General features: G+C 41.8%; 1 protein-coding gene across 4 annotated transcripts in view; it reads left to right on the plus strand.

Annotated features, from left to right (window-relative positions):
- The first annotated feature begins 551 nt into the window (after nucleotides 1–551).
- THRAP3 (thyroid hormone receptor associated protein 3) overlaps nucleotides 552–14,986 on the plus strand; it is a 39,396-nt gene continuing 24,961 nt past the window's right edge. For 2 of the 4 annotated variants that reach the window (XM_044419451.1, XM_044419454.1), the window contains exons 1-2: nucleotides 553–670; nucleotides 12,045–12,112. The gene's annotated coding sequence lies outside the window, so the exon portion shown is untranslated. Of the gene's footprint in view, nucleotides 671–1,398; nucleotides 1,492–12,044; nucleotides 12,113–14,986 lie in introns of those variants that run through there. The other 2 variants (XM_044419455.1, XM_044419452.1) reach the window with 2 other exon arrangements.

Genomic DNA, 14,986 nt, shown 5'->3' on the forward strand with positions numbered 1-14,986 from the left:
TGATTTCCGAGCCTCTGAATTGCGGATCGGTGTGACAGAGGACTGCAGGACAACAGTAATGAATTAAAATGTTTATTACTTGCTAATATTAATCCCACTTCTGCTGATGTGACTGGTCACTCAAATGGAAAAATGTGGGTCTGACCTTTAAATTCTGCTTCTTCATGTCCTAAATGATGATGTAAGACGCTTTGAGTTTTTTAAAAAAGAAAAAAAGCAGGAGATAAATCTAATAAATGAATGAACCACTCGTTTGCACCGAAGTCCCGCAGGAAACCCTTCCCCCAGAGCACGTGGCACGCGCAGTCCCTGGAATTTGCGCTCTCTCCCACCTCCCCAGAGCCTCAATGGGAGCTTATGGCAAGCGTATGGCTCATAAAACTGCATCTCCCGTCAGCCCCTCCGGCAAGAGAGAAACAGCCGCGAGGAACGGGAGGAGCACCTCGAGGCCGAAGAACGGGCGGTGCGAACTACCTATGGCGGACAACAGGCATGCTGGGAGTTGTAGTGCTGGCCGAGGGGCGGCCAAAGGACCCGTGCACCGGAAGAACTACATCCCCCAGCGGGCTCCCTTCTCCTTCGTGGCTTGCGCGCGCAGAGAGTTCGGGCCTGCTGCGGCGTACCTGGACCGTGAGGCGGCGAAGGCGAGAGGCGAAGGCCGCGTCCCGCGGTGAGTGAGGGAGGCGCCGCCGCCTGCTCCGCTTCGCCGTCCGCGCGGAGCGCAGTGCAGTGCAGCACAAGTGCATCGCACAGCACGGACTCCGCGGGGCCAAGCGGCGGCCGCGCGCGCGGGGCGCGGGTCGCAGCAGGCCGAAGGCCGAGGCGGGCGAGGCGCCGCTTCTCCTATGTCCGGCCCGCTCTGCCGCCCGCTTAGGGGCTGGGGAAGCGCACCCGCACCTGCCCGCCCCCTCGGGGCCGCTGCGGCGCCGCAGCTGGCGAGCCGCCACGAGCGGAGCGCTTCCCTCCGGGCGGGCGCGCGCGCTGCCCTCCCCGCTCGCTGAGGGCCCTGCAGTGGCCCCGCGAGAGGCAGCCTTCGGGCCCAGAAGCGGTCGGCCGGGGGAGGGGGGAGGGGCGCGGAGCGGAGGCGGGAGAAGCGCTCCGAGCGCCATTTTCTCAGAGAAGGCAGCGTGCGGCGAGCGCTCGCGGGAAAGCCGCGCTGCCGGCCTCGCAGCGGGGCGGCCCGAGGCTGGCTTCAGCCGGTCAGGCGGCGCGGCCCGTCGCATTTTCGCCCACCGCAGCCTCTCGCTCGAAGGAGAGCCAGCCGGGGAGGGCCGCGGCGGGGGATGGGGCTGTCGCCGAGGCCGCCGCCTACGTGCTTCCGGTCGCGAAGCTTCCCCCGTCGTTTTGCTGCGGCGGCGGCTGATCCTCGGGCTTGGCCCCCCGGCGCTGCTCTGCGCTGCCGGAGGCGCCACGCCTGCCTCGAGCCCCCCCGCCTGCGCGCCCGCGCCTGGTTAAAAACGCCGCCCGGTTTGTGGGTGGAGGAGACGCAAGGTAGGAGAAAAAGGCCGCTCTCTGTTTAGGAAAGGCGTGCTGGGAGTCCTGGGAAGCGGCCCCTAAGGTGGCTTCGTGGCATTGGTGGTGATGCTACGCAGAAGACTGAAAAGTGTCGATTTTATTTTGGGTTAAAGTGCATGTATTGATGGCAATTTCTGTGTGGAAGGGCTATGGCCAACATATTACTGGGGAAGGTTTTCTGTATGGCAGTCTTTTTCCATCCTGGTGCCTTCCATATGTTTTGGGCTATAACTCCCAAATATTCCAGACAATGCTTGTGCTTGCTGGGGCTGTGGGAATTCAAAACATCTGGAGGGCATCAGATTGGGGAGGGTTGCTGTGTGGTGAGGCGCTTGGATGTGGAGGATGGGTTGGAATTATAGATAATGTGAGGGGAAATGAGCAGCAAAATGGGCTGAAAATTCCTGATTTCAGAGAATTACTATGGGCGTTCTTCCAGTTTTAGAAATAGCACAGTTGTTTACATAGACTTGTAAAGTGGGAACTCTGGTTTCCCCAGAAGAGCCAGAGACATAAGCCAGGAATGAACCATGCCTTATACTCTGGTTCATCTCTGGCAAGACAAGCCAGAATTCCATGATAAATGACAAATGGAAGATCTGCAGTTTGGCTGCTCTGTCTTGTTGAAGGAACCAAGCATGAGTGAACAAGCGCTGTGCATACACCAACATACTGACTTGTTTACAGTTGTTCAGAATTTTACTGGCTTATTGTGTCATGTGGATGTAGCCATTGTAATATGCAAACCTGGTCATGATGCCCAGGAGATGATGAGAAGGACAGCTATTTAAAAGTGCACCTACATTCAGAACTGGTTGGAATATAATACTAACAGTTGAATTTCTAATGAAATGTTCTATTCAAAGAAAGAACAAAAGACATCTTTTCAAAATGTCTTGAAGACTTTCTGTAAACAGTCTTCACTTGCTGTGGTTTTGAACACTGCAACAACCTTTTTAAATGCTTGCTGAAATGCTAATACTTGCAACTAATGTAGAATTCCAAGTATGAGCAGCATTGCAGTCATGAAATACAGACTTTGTAATGGTTCTTATTAATCAAATTGTCTATCATGGATTGGTTGCTAGTACGTCACAAGCTTCAGTCTAAACCATATTAACATTATAGAATCTCATAGATATTACTGGGAATGCTACAAAATAGCAAATTCAAACCCAAAAGCCTGTTGTATTTCTTAGGATGCTGATTGCCATTTTCAGGAGTAATTGTTTTTCATTGTGGTAGGAAGTAGAAAGGTGTTGTTTTATCTCTTTGGACACAGAAAAAGTTGAGTAATTGTGAGATGAGAGTTAACTAGCTTCTGTGAGGAATGAAATGGTGTTTCCACTCCATTTGGGATCTGCAGTTTAATTGTGGGCTGCCAGTGTGTTCCCTATTGCACTCAAGGCAATGGCTTCTTTTCTGATCAGTTGATTTATTTTTTAAAATTGCTTTGACTGTCTCCTGCTATGTAGCAAGGAATTTCAAAATTCCTCTTTAGTTTGTCATCTTGGACACAAGACTCATTTTCCAACGGTGGACTAGCTTTACAGTTGTAATTTTCCCTTTCTTGTCTTGTGCGGAATAGTTCTAAGGAGTTAGGGATAAATGCATTTTCCTTGCTGATTTGGCAGACTCTTCACACCATATTTTAGAGATGACTTTTGGGTTTCTTCAGTGTTTTGGCTAGTTAATAGGGGCTTGGGGAGCAAAGAAATTCAGACTTTTGTATTTTAGCTGTTTCTTATTATTTTTTGGATGCAGAATAGAGATGACCACATGCTGTGGCTCCTCAGCAGCTGCTATTCAGTGATGGAGCTGCCTCTGAAGAAGGGGGTGGTCCTCTTTGAAACTCGTATAGCCCAGTAGCCATCAACAGTCACTTCTATGTATTAAATTATGCAATGTTTTTAAAAGGGCATTCTTTGAGTCGAATCTATGGCAGGTCTATTTCACTATCTTTCCCATGGCTGGACCTCATCATAGTTTGACTGTCTTTAGAGTGGCCACTTATCAATGGTATTGTATGATCCTGCCTTTTTCCAAGCATTTTCAGCTAAGGACTTCTTCTGGCACTACTTCTCCCATTTGTTTTACTTCGAATAATCAACTGCAGCAACCTGTAGTTTAATTTCTTAATATATGTTCTAACTTTCTGCACTTTATAGCTGTTAGGATTTCTTGGTCTTTGTTCATTCTCTTTAGTACTTCTTCATTGGTCACCATCTTGGTCCAAATTCATAAAATCATGCTGTCTATCCACATTGCAAATGCATCTTTTTTATGGCGTTCTAGATCTACAATTCCATGCCATAGGGAACACATTGTTCTGTACAATTCATTTTCTCAAGAGTAGTTAAGTTTTTCATTTTTTAAAAAGCACCCAAGGCCAACTTTATTCTAACTTCTAACTTCTGTGTCATCATCATTGGCCCCCTGCTTATTTAGCCAGATTTCACGGTAGGTATATTTATCTACTTGCTCCACATTTTGATTGTTGATTTTTAACTGCACTTTTTTGGCCACTTGCTTTTTTTACCCACCATGCACTTGATTTGTTAACGTTCTCTTTTAAACCATGTTTATTGCTTTATTAAGTAATCTTTGTAAACATTCAGCTAGCATTACTGAATCATCTGCACACTAGATTTTATTGATAAGCTAGAATAATACCACCAGGAAGTTCTTCCCTAAGAATATTCTTAGAGGACAAATTAAAAACAAAGGTGAACATATACCTCCATGTCTACCTCTCATTGTATTTCTGTATCTCTGTTACTTGACCTTTAGCTTTCAATATGGCTTTTGCTGGCACTGAAAGTTACCAGTTATATGACTATCTCTTGAGTGAAGAACTGTGTTTGCCGACAGTTCCCTTAACACCATGTGTTACTTTATCAGCAGTTTTTCTCATAGTAAAGCATGATATACATCCATGCTTATATTATGGCAGCTCTGCCTGAGTACATGTGTACAAAATATTGCTTTCCTAGTGCCAAATCCTCTTCTGAATCTATTATGTCTCCTGCCCTTTTTGCATTTTTGTAAATATTACCATGTTTTGTTTTTTTAAAAAACAAGTAAATGTCTTAGAAAATGTATTGTTTTATAATTACTTGCAGACATAAGCATTTTTGTTTGTGGGTATTATAACAGCAATTGACTGGATGATCCCAGTTCTGTAGATTTGATTTATATCATTGTCTATTAACTTACTTTCTGGATGAGCATTTCCCACATTCAGGAATTTTGCCATTTTTATTAGCTACACTGCATTTTGAATTGTGCTTTTCTGTATTTCTGGTCTAGTATCAACTTCTGGTATAATACATTTTGGTTTGTTATCTTCAAACAGTTTATATTCACTCAGCAGTGCAAATGATACCATTAAGTATCAAAGAACTATTCTTGCCCATCAAGTGGCGGTCATTTTTTTCTTTTTAAAATATGGTTGCTACTTCCTTGTTTGTTTTATGTATGTTACAGAGTTGTTGATCTTTTCTCAATTTTCTGTTCTTCTGCATTATTCAGCCTTCTAATTTTTAGCTTCCTTAACTTCATTTCCAATGTGCTTGTAATTTTATCTTATCTCTGTTTATCCATTTTGTCTTTCTCTTACTAAGCTTTATTATCATGTATTATTTATTTCATTTCTATTCCATTCCATAGCTGAAGCTCTTTGGGTCATGTACAACAGCCCATAAAACAGGGCAACACAATACAATAGAAATATAAAGAAAATCTACTTTTAAAAATCTATATCTAGGTTATTAGTCACATTTACCTCTGCTGATTAGAACAGGTAGCATACCTAAACAGTTTGAATATGCACTCTCAGTATGTTCTTCAATCCTTTTCTTAGCAGCTGCATATACAGTTGGATCTCTTGGAGTGCAATCCAATGCCTGCTTAGACAGAAGAAAATTCTAGAAGTTCTGAGAGTTATACTAATGTTCTTCTATCTAAGAAGGCGTAGGATTGTACCTTTACTTGTTCAATTTCTGTGACTTTCTGCTTTTTCTTTGAACAACAGCAACAAGTGGATTATGATCTGAATTTACATTAGGTTAACACAATTTCAGTATCTCTAAAATATAATCTATCCAGTTCTTTTCAATATTGTTGTTAATGCTTCTTGCAGAGATTTCCTTGATGGTGATTTAAATGTTGTATTAATAAACACAAGTTCTCCTTCACAAAATTGTAAAATTCATTCTTTACATTAATTTCATGTTCATATTCCATACTTTGCAAGATTTCTGAAGCTTCATTTCCCTTTTTTAGCATTAACCTCCCATTATGAAATTTAGGTGTTGGTTTTCATGATACTTTATTGTCTGTTTGGTTTCCTTGTAAAATTCTTTCGTATTTCATTGGCATATATACTTGCATAATGTTGCTGTATGTGAGAATTGCTGTTATGTGAATAAGCAACACCCAGCATAAGTATGGAACAAAATACGGCAAGCCAGAATTACTCTACTTCCAAGTAGATCAGGACAAAGTTTTCCTAACTAAAGTTTTTATGTTAAAGCTGACCAGCTGTACTGACTTTGTGATATAAAGATGAGCATTGACAAAGTCAGCAACAGAAGACAAGCAAAGTTAGAATACTGGCTGCTAAAGAAATGTGGCTTATGGAGTTGTTTCCATACTGAATACTGTTTCACTCTTCCAGAGTAAGAACAGCTGGCTTACCCTTCTAGCTGAGGCAAGTTCCTCGTGGTTGGCCTCAGTACTATTGGACTAATTTTAAGTCCTCCCCCACCCATCTCAATTTGCTTTACATAATTCCCCCATACATGAAACTGTTTGGTTCTCAGTGACCACATGGCTTATCTCTGAGCCCAGTGGCATCTCATCTGTGAATTCCAACTCTGTCTCTCCTTCCACTTCTGCATTGGAATCCAAGTCACCAGCTTTTGCAGGCTGCAGTATGGGAGCAGTGTGCTTAATCCCTGCAAAAGGTTTGCCATGGTTCCCCTTGGAAATAAATGGGAGGGAGAAACAGGTCGTGTTTCCCCTTCTGGTCATTTGCTGCTCTGACTTTCAAATCTGGAGTGATTGTGCTGCTCTAGTTCAAGACAAACTGCAAAGCTCTCTGACATTTCCAGTCCTGCTGTTTGCCCTACTGCTCGGGGTGCTCAAGTCTCTCAAGAGATGCATAGGTTAACATGCTAGTCTCTGTCTTTATCTGATGGGGCTTTCTAGGACTTTCCAAAGCCTTTCTAGCTAGAATGGAGGGGATGGATTTCATATTTTGCATTTTGCTTGAAGTACATTCCTAGGGAACTGTTGAGGGTGGATATAATTTCCTATTCAGTATAGAGCTGTTCAAAAGTATAGCTCTGCATAAAAAGACTGCTAACTTGATGGGCCTGCAATACATTTCTATAAGTGATACAAATGATCTTGCCTGGAGGAAATAAAAGTACGGACTGTCTTTTCACTGAATTTTGAAGTTTTCTTGTGTCCTCGCATAGATTCAAGGAATTGATGTTGAAGTGAGGGAGCAAATTCTTTTCTTTGGCATTGGAAGTCCAGTTTGCAGAATGGTTAGCCACTTGCTGTTCAACAAATGTTCTGTGATTACAACTAAGTAAACCTGAATTTCTGATTTTACTGCTGCTCAGCACCGAATGTTTTTCTGCCATATTACTTCTGTGATCACAAGCATGTGAATGCCCTGTTCTTGGGAATATAACAGATTTTTTCCTGATGCTTGTCCTCTGTTTGCCATTTGGTAATGATCATTTGATTTTTGTTATCCATTGTATATGTATAGTGTTTAACAATCTCTTCTCACTTGAGATAAATTGTATATAGTTCCCAAATAACAGAAATAGGAACTTGGACTAAGTTCCTTTCATTCATGAACAGTTCTAAGAATGTGATTTATATTTTCTGCTGTTAACACAAAACTTGTGAGTTTGATTTTATCTGAAATTAAGTGAGTTGTGACCTGGGTTCACTTGTGTATAAAAAGTGCATACTTTATCTCCTCAAGTGCAGGAGGCCAGCTCAGTTTAGGGAAGGGCCCACTTCTGAGACCAGGAAGACTGTCTCTGTTGTAAACTTCTTGAAAGGATTCCCACAAGACTGCAGTTTATCTTTTGCTCCATGATGGGAGGCAGTCCTTTGCAACAGCATCGACTGCAAAACAGACAAGCAAAGTCAGCCAGCCAAAAGAAGAGGAAAGGGGAGCATGCAGCTGCTCTGCCTGGCATGCATGTGTGGGGGACCAAACACGCTGCCTCATTTGAGCTTCCCACATGATGCTGCACAGGTAATGGGGGAAGTGACAGGTGATTAAGGCACAGAAAGTAGCGTGGATGAGTGGTGGGCATAGCTCCTTGTTTCAGAAAACGCCATATGGTAAGATTCCCCCCACCCGCTTTGCAGATGGGCCTTTCAGTAGGGGATCCTCCAGTAAAGGGAATCATAACTAGAATTGAAGTTTTGGGAGTGTGGGGTGGTCCTGCTGTATAGGCTTCCAGTTCTTTGACCTCCTCGCTCAGAAAATAGAGGCACTCCTGAAGGAGTAGATCTCCTTGATCCCTGCTATCGCTCTCCACAGAGAATGACCACTGTGTCTTCCACAAGGTGGTCTTTCATCCAGGCTCATCCTTCTACCCCAAGTTTAATTCTGCCTTCCATAGGTCATGAGCCTTTGATGCCCCGCTTTTTTCCCACAGGCAGCCACTCCCCAGGAGAGCTACAAGAAGAAAATGCTTGTGGCTACCCTTGGATGCTGGGCAGGCATTTAAGTTCTACCAGGATGAAACCAGACCCCTCAAGAGGCATAGCATACTGTTTGCTGTCTTCGGACCTTCCTCACTAAGCAAGAAGGCATCCATAACTTCCCTGGGCCAGAATCTGCATGTGGCCGCCATGTGGCCATTGATGCATACCTTCTCCAGCCTCTACAAGATTAACCAGATGGCCTCTGCAGATTGTACCTTAGGCAGACATATTCTTCAGAAGGTACTTGTATCCTAACAGGAAGCTGATCAGGGTGTCTGTTGGCCTGCGCAGGGATGACCTGCCTGTTTTTCTACATCCCCAAATGTAGCTGGCCTCCTATACTCAAGGGGAGAAGCAGAAATCCTTTACTCTTTGTTGACTTTTTGTTCTCAAGTGAAGGAGGCCAGCTAGGTGGGCTTCTTTCCTGCTTATTTCACAGCCTGAATGCTTCACAAGTGGATTCAGTGGATCATTCAGAAGAGGGAAATCTGGTGGCTGCCACTGTCTCCAAGTAATTGGAAAAGTCAACTGGAGTCTTGCAGGGAGAGGTTTACCATGGAAATTGCCTTCCCAGTCCCAGAGGTGGGATATTCTCCAAATCTAGCTGGCCTCCTGCTCTTGAGGAGAACAGGAATCAATGATGAGTAAAGAATTTCCATTTCTAAGTAAGTCCAGCACAAAAAGGAGTTGGCACTCACATCCTTGACATTGGAATACACTGCTCTAGTTTCACCATGCAGGAAAATGCATTTATTTAAATCTACTGAGGTACTCCGCTTTTTGCCCAGCTTTTCATTTTAATATATCTTAATGTTAAACACACATAATTATACTTTGAATGCAGTTGTAAATGAAGTAATTTCAGTCTTAAAATTTCTAGGCAACAAGAAGCAGCAAAGTTTGGGCTTTTAATTACTGGGTTGCAGTATTAACCCTGAATAACATATCCATTTGCAGAAGTATGGATTCATTTAAAATTATCGTATGCATATATTCCATTTTCTGAAAGGTTTAGATTCATTATAGGTAATGTCTCATCACACAACTTAAGCATCAGTTGCTTTAAAATTCCAGCTAAGTGGTGGTAAATCAGGAAATGAGTTCTGTTTGTGAGTGTCCTTGGGCTGGCAAATCTACATTCCAGCAGCAAGCCTTGCCTTTCTTTCTCCCTCTTGAATGGGAATAATGTTGTGTGCCTCACAGAGATAATGCAGGGATGAGCTAGGTACATGGTGCTTTAGAATGGTGAAAACAAAAACGTCCTTATCTTTTCCAAAGGAATTTACAGTTTAAAATTAAAAAATGGTCTACTTAGGAAAATCTTTTTACTAAGGCAGAAATTCTGGGCTCAGTACTCCTCCTCTTGCTTTCTTTCTGTTGTGGACTGGCTTTGTTACTAAGATTCTGGCTTGCATTAAGCTGGACTTCCCTGGTAAATCTGAACCAAAGGGTGAAACTGGACTTCTGCAGTTGAGACATAAGTGGAAACTTGGTTTAATGCAAACTACAATGAAGCCAGGGGTGAGGCAGTGATGATCACAGTTTCATAAACTATGGGAAAATGAAGAGGGGAAGGCAGGAAGAGAAGAGGGAGGAATGAATGTGACCAAGTACCATTACATATACTTAAAGCTTAGTATGAAAGGAACCTATCAAAATGTATTTTGGATTTTATAGAAGTCTTGCATATTTATGCATATGTAGTTTACTTTTTTTTTCCTTCTGCAAGCATTCTGTACCTATTTTCTAGCTTTGCTAGGGTCTCAAGGTAGTGTTGGGTTTATTTTGGTAATTTTTTTAAGCCTGGGAGAGGAAAAACACATTTAGTTCAGCATGGTTAAACCCTGCAGAATGAACTAGGATAAAATTGATCTTTCGGCCTGGGTGGACATTTTTGTACAGCGTCTTTTACTTTTCCTAAGGAGTGGTTGATGCTATCCTCTCCCAAGGGCTAATTCCTAATTCTGAATCCACTTGGGGGCTTCTAACTGGAGAGAGAAACTTGTATGGAATATTATCAGTCCCTGAGGAAGGAGAAGAGATTGCCTTTGCCTGTCAATTGTAACTATAGTAAAGCAAATTTGTTGTGAATATGAGCACCTGGTGTATCACAAAGAATACCAATCAAGGTGAAATGACACCCATCCATACACTTCTGATCTTTAATTAAAAAAACTACTTATGAGCAAAACTTTAGAATTCACAGAGAAATATTGCTGATTTCCTTCTATTTCCTGTTTTAATATAGTAGACTTCAAAAATAACACAGGTCTCCTGTGAGAAGAAAGGTGGTAAAACTTAGCCATAAACTTCAGGCTGCATGTTATATGTCCTCAGTGTTGACAGGGTGAGAAGATAAATAGTCCATTTTCAGGTGTAAGACAATTAGCACATCCCTTGAGATGGAACAGATGGTGACTGCTTGTTTTTAAAAGCCCAGATGGATTGATAGATGGTTGACTACCTTGAGGAGGAGTGGTTGGCTGACTGCCATACCTGCTGATGAGGGACCTTGGAGTTTCACTGTGTTGAACAAAAGGTGTTTTTCCTCTCTCAGGCTTAAAAAAACAAGATAAAAATTAAACTTATAGGTGGCTTTGGTTTGCAACATAGCAGTGGAAAATCAAAGCAGATAAATGTCATTGGCAAAATCCCAGGCTTGCCCCATCGGCTTAAAGTGCAAAAGAAACAATCCTTTTACATTTTTCTGAACAGATAGCTTTATGCTAGGGCATGCAAGTGGTTCAGTTTGTAGGCAAAACAAAAAACAAAACCCAGCAAACCAAAACAAACCCTATGGAAAAGGTTTCCTTTATTGTACAATGTGCCTTTTTGTTTGGAAGGGGGGCTTGAGAACATCTTGTTAACCTAGTGGAAAATTGGGAACCATTTAGGTTGAAAGGGTGGATTACAGTATTGGCAAAAAGTTGATTATCTTGCTAAGTCTGAAGACTGGGCTGTTTTCGATTTTCATCTAGCATATTTTTTTTGTCATATGTTTCCTTCTCACATATCCCTTGACTGAAGTTTGTCTGTTACTGATGGATGTAATGGGGGAAGGAAATGCGCCAAACTCCAGCAACTGCTGGACAAGCTTTTCTACAGTTCTGGTGCAGTAACAGTTTTGTACTCTTTTTTTTTCCTCCCGGAAAGCTATGTTTTTCAGTTTTACCATTTTTGGCTTAAACTTGGTATTTAAGAGTCAGTTTCGGTGTAATTAGCAAGTGCTACTTGACCAGCTTCTACTGTCGGGAAAAAGTCCAACAGGTCTTGTGGCACAGTGAAGACTATCAAATGTATTATGGTACAACCTAACATTTGTGGACTTAACTGAAGGCATGGGGTAGTACTGTGTTGCTAATGCTATGCATTGTCACTTTTCTGTCTATGTATCTTGCAAAGCTTTGAGGCCATGGGGCACCATGGGAGGAGGATAACAAATTTCTAGGACCTTGGGAGACTGCCAAAGTAGGCCAACAATCAGAATGTTTTATATTTGACATGTTATTTTTTTGTAATTCACAGTGTTTCTACACCTTGGACTTTGGTAGAGAGTTGTAATACCAGGTTGTTTTCAAATGGCATTGCTTAAGCTGTGTTGGTCTTTGTGCGCACACATACATGTAGATATGTGATTGCCTTGAAAAAATAGTGTAGACCTGAGAAGGGTTTTCCTGTCCCACAGTTTGAAAAATGCTACTTACACACCTCTTATTCAAGTATAGTAGTTACTATGGGTGCCATTCAATGACCAGTTTCAATATAAGATTTCTTTTCTTTTACAGAATTGCTTGATTTCACAAGTGGAAGGTGACCATTCAGTTTGGTTAAGGTGAAATCAATTTCAAGTAAGGTAGGTTTCCCACCTCAGGCTGTTGTTAATGGTGGAAAGGGATGTTGCAAGTGTATGTATTTAATGTCTACATGAATGTATATGTTGCAAGATTTTTTAACATACGGGTACCCTTCTGTTGGTAGGGCCAACATTCACAGCAGTGCTAACAACTCAGTTTTTAAAACCCTACTAAAATCAGTGTCCTAAGTAAACTATAGCACTAATTCTTGTGCTTTCACAGTAAACTTTTTAACTCTCATTTTTCTTAACTGTCATATTTTGGGTGTTGACTAGATGTCAATTTCTGTTTGTTTTAAAGTCGTGAAATGGTTTCAGATTTCTGAGGAAGGACTGATAAAAGAAATGTTCTTTCATTTCTAAATGGTTCAACATGTGGTCTTCTAGCTGTTGATGACTTTCATGGTGTATCATTAGGCACTTTCATGTAGTAACTTTTCCCCTTGCTGTGCTTGAGTTTTTACCACAGATCAAACCATTTCAGCCATTGTTAGAGTATCATACAGTAGATCAATCATATTAGGCCTTGGGCTGGTTTGTTGAGATGTGTTGGTGTACAGGTGGCCATTTTGATATTGACCATCTGGGTATGCCACCCCCACTACTGTCCAGGGTTCGCATGATGAGCTGTGGCCAGGCAATAGATAGTCTAATCCTGTCTGGAACATGCTGCAGTGAGCCATGTCAGTTGGCTCTGAGAATAATGGTCTGCTTAAGGTCATACTGGGACCTCAGTTTGTGCTCAGGCTGATTCACATGCTAAATCGGTGACTTCAGTTCATCAGTGACTTCAGTAACTTGGAGATACATGGACCAACCAATTTGCTACACCTACAAGTGTGAAGCTAAATCTTGGTTCTCCTGTGGTTGTCTTGGCTCATTGGCTGCTTCTCACCAACAACTTTTTCTGCACCTTGAGTAGAGTTTGGGAACAGAAGTTGGGATCCTGCTGAGAGGTACAACCTGATTGAAAATAAAAATCTGAGGAAATGCTCACATAACAGAGGTCACTGAGAAGCCTCAGGAAATAGAAACAGAGGAGCAGGTGATTTTCATAGTAAAAGGGTGAAAATTATGCTTAAATGATGCAGGCACGTGCTAAGCAGAGGTATTTTGGTTTGAAGAAATCCATAAAATTATACTCTGCATTTGTATATTGGGTTGACAAGCAGAGGCCAAGGTCTTAAAATAGGCCACACTGAGCAGCATAGTAAAGAAGGAATAGGGGAAATATTGAGTCTGAAGAGCCCCAAATTCAAGCCAGTTCTCAGTCATTATTGAGGAATGCTCCATATATCATTTGTTGTACTTACAACACTCTTGCACATACGAAACTGAGCTGCAGCATGTATGGAAGACAATCTGTATACATTGTAGCTTTCAGGTATCAATGTCCATTTTTTAAGAATTTTAAAATCATGGAAGTGCGCTTTTTTTTGGAGTCTGTTTCAACATTTTCTCCACACTTCTATCTTGTTGAGTATGTGTCAGCAAATGATGAAATCTTAATCTTCTAGGGCTTCCTACATGCTCAGAATGCAGCTGACTCTGAAATACAATCTCTTGCGCTGAGGTGAAAGGAGGGTGAATGGTAACCCTTGATACTGCACTGTTTAGAAATCTCAGTTGGGGTGTTACTTACCCCTTGTAATTTGCTCCTAGTTTCCAAGAAGCAAAAGTATTCCCATTTAAGGAAGAGACTGAATTAAGTCAGAACACGCTTTGCTTGGTTTGCTGCTTGTATGGGGAAAGTGATGGGCCAGGGCAGGTGTTAGTTTATAGGGGTAAGTCTACAGCACAACCCTGTCAGGGCCATCACTAAGGATTACTTTAGGTATGCAGCTTCCCTGTTCCATTTCAAAAATGGCTTGGGCATGCAAAGGAATTGCTCTTCTTATTGTTATTTAGTGAGGTATGGAAGATGAATTTTGTACCAAGAACTGCTTCATGGATTTTATTAAAGTTGCCAGTTTCAAAAGCAAAATTTCAATTATTGTTTGTGTGACATATTTGCAGCAGAAGAATACGCTAGAGTGAGTTGCTTTCTGTTTTGTTTTAGAAGTGTTTTTAAGGCTCTGTTTGCAACATTTTCTAAAGCTTATATAATAGAAATTTTGTTCGTTTTTGAATTATAAGGATACTTATAGCCTTATACTTATAAAGAGTAGAATGTGTCTTTAAGAAGCTGGCTCTGTTTTTCTGTCACATGTTGACTTTTTTCCTTGAAAGATGCTGTTTGGCGTATTTCTAAGAGTTCCCCATGAAAAAGCCTGGGGGAGCATAACTATTCTCTGTTTACCAGTGTTCCTTTGAGTTTGTTTTGTTTCTCCATATTTTGAAAATCACAGGGGTTGTGTCCAAAATAACTTAACTGCATTCTTCATGTTATAAATGTGATTCTTCAAAGACATTTGATGCTATAGAGGAACTTATTTTCCATCACCAACATTTGAAACCTTGAAATACTTGGAAGGACTTCTAATTTTTTTGGCTGCAACAGGAGTCCCTAGTGGCTGTTTGATTGTGACAAGTGTATAACTTGGTTTAGCAGCACCAGGGTTTTTCAGAGAAGCCAGTGCCTCTTCCTGAGAGCTAGTGTGTAAGTGTTTCTGAGTGTGAGTTGGCTCTGTTGAGTGCTGAGGTGATACAGCTCCTTTCTTACAATATAGAGGAAGATTTCAGGAGGCTTGGATAAGATGACCCTTTGCAGTTGGCATACTTAAAGCTCTAACAGGATTGAAATCATGTGTCCTGGAATGAGAAAGTGCTTAAATTAGTCAGAGATCTCTGTCTTTTGCTGGCATCTGTCAATCCTGTATTTGGGTGTTTTCCTGAGGGTTCTTTTTCAGAGGCTGTTAAATACATGTTTTGGTT

The sequence above is a fragment of the Varanus komodoensis genome, unplaced genomic scaffold (genome assembly GCF_004798865.1).
Source record: "Varanus komodoensis strain SLA01 unplaced genomic scaffold, ASM479886v1 scaffold103, whole genome shotgun sequence".
NCBI classification, from domain to species: Eukaryota; Metazoa; Chordata; class Lepidosauria; order Squamata; family Varanidae; genus Varanus; species Varanus komodoensis.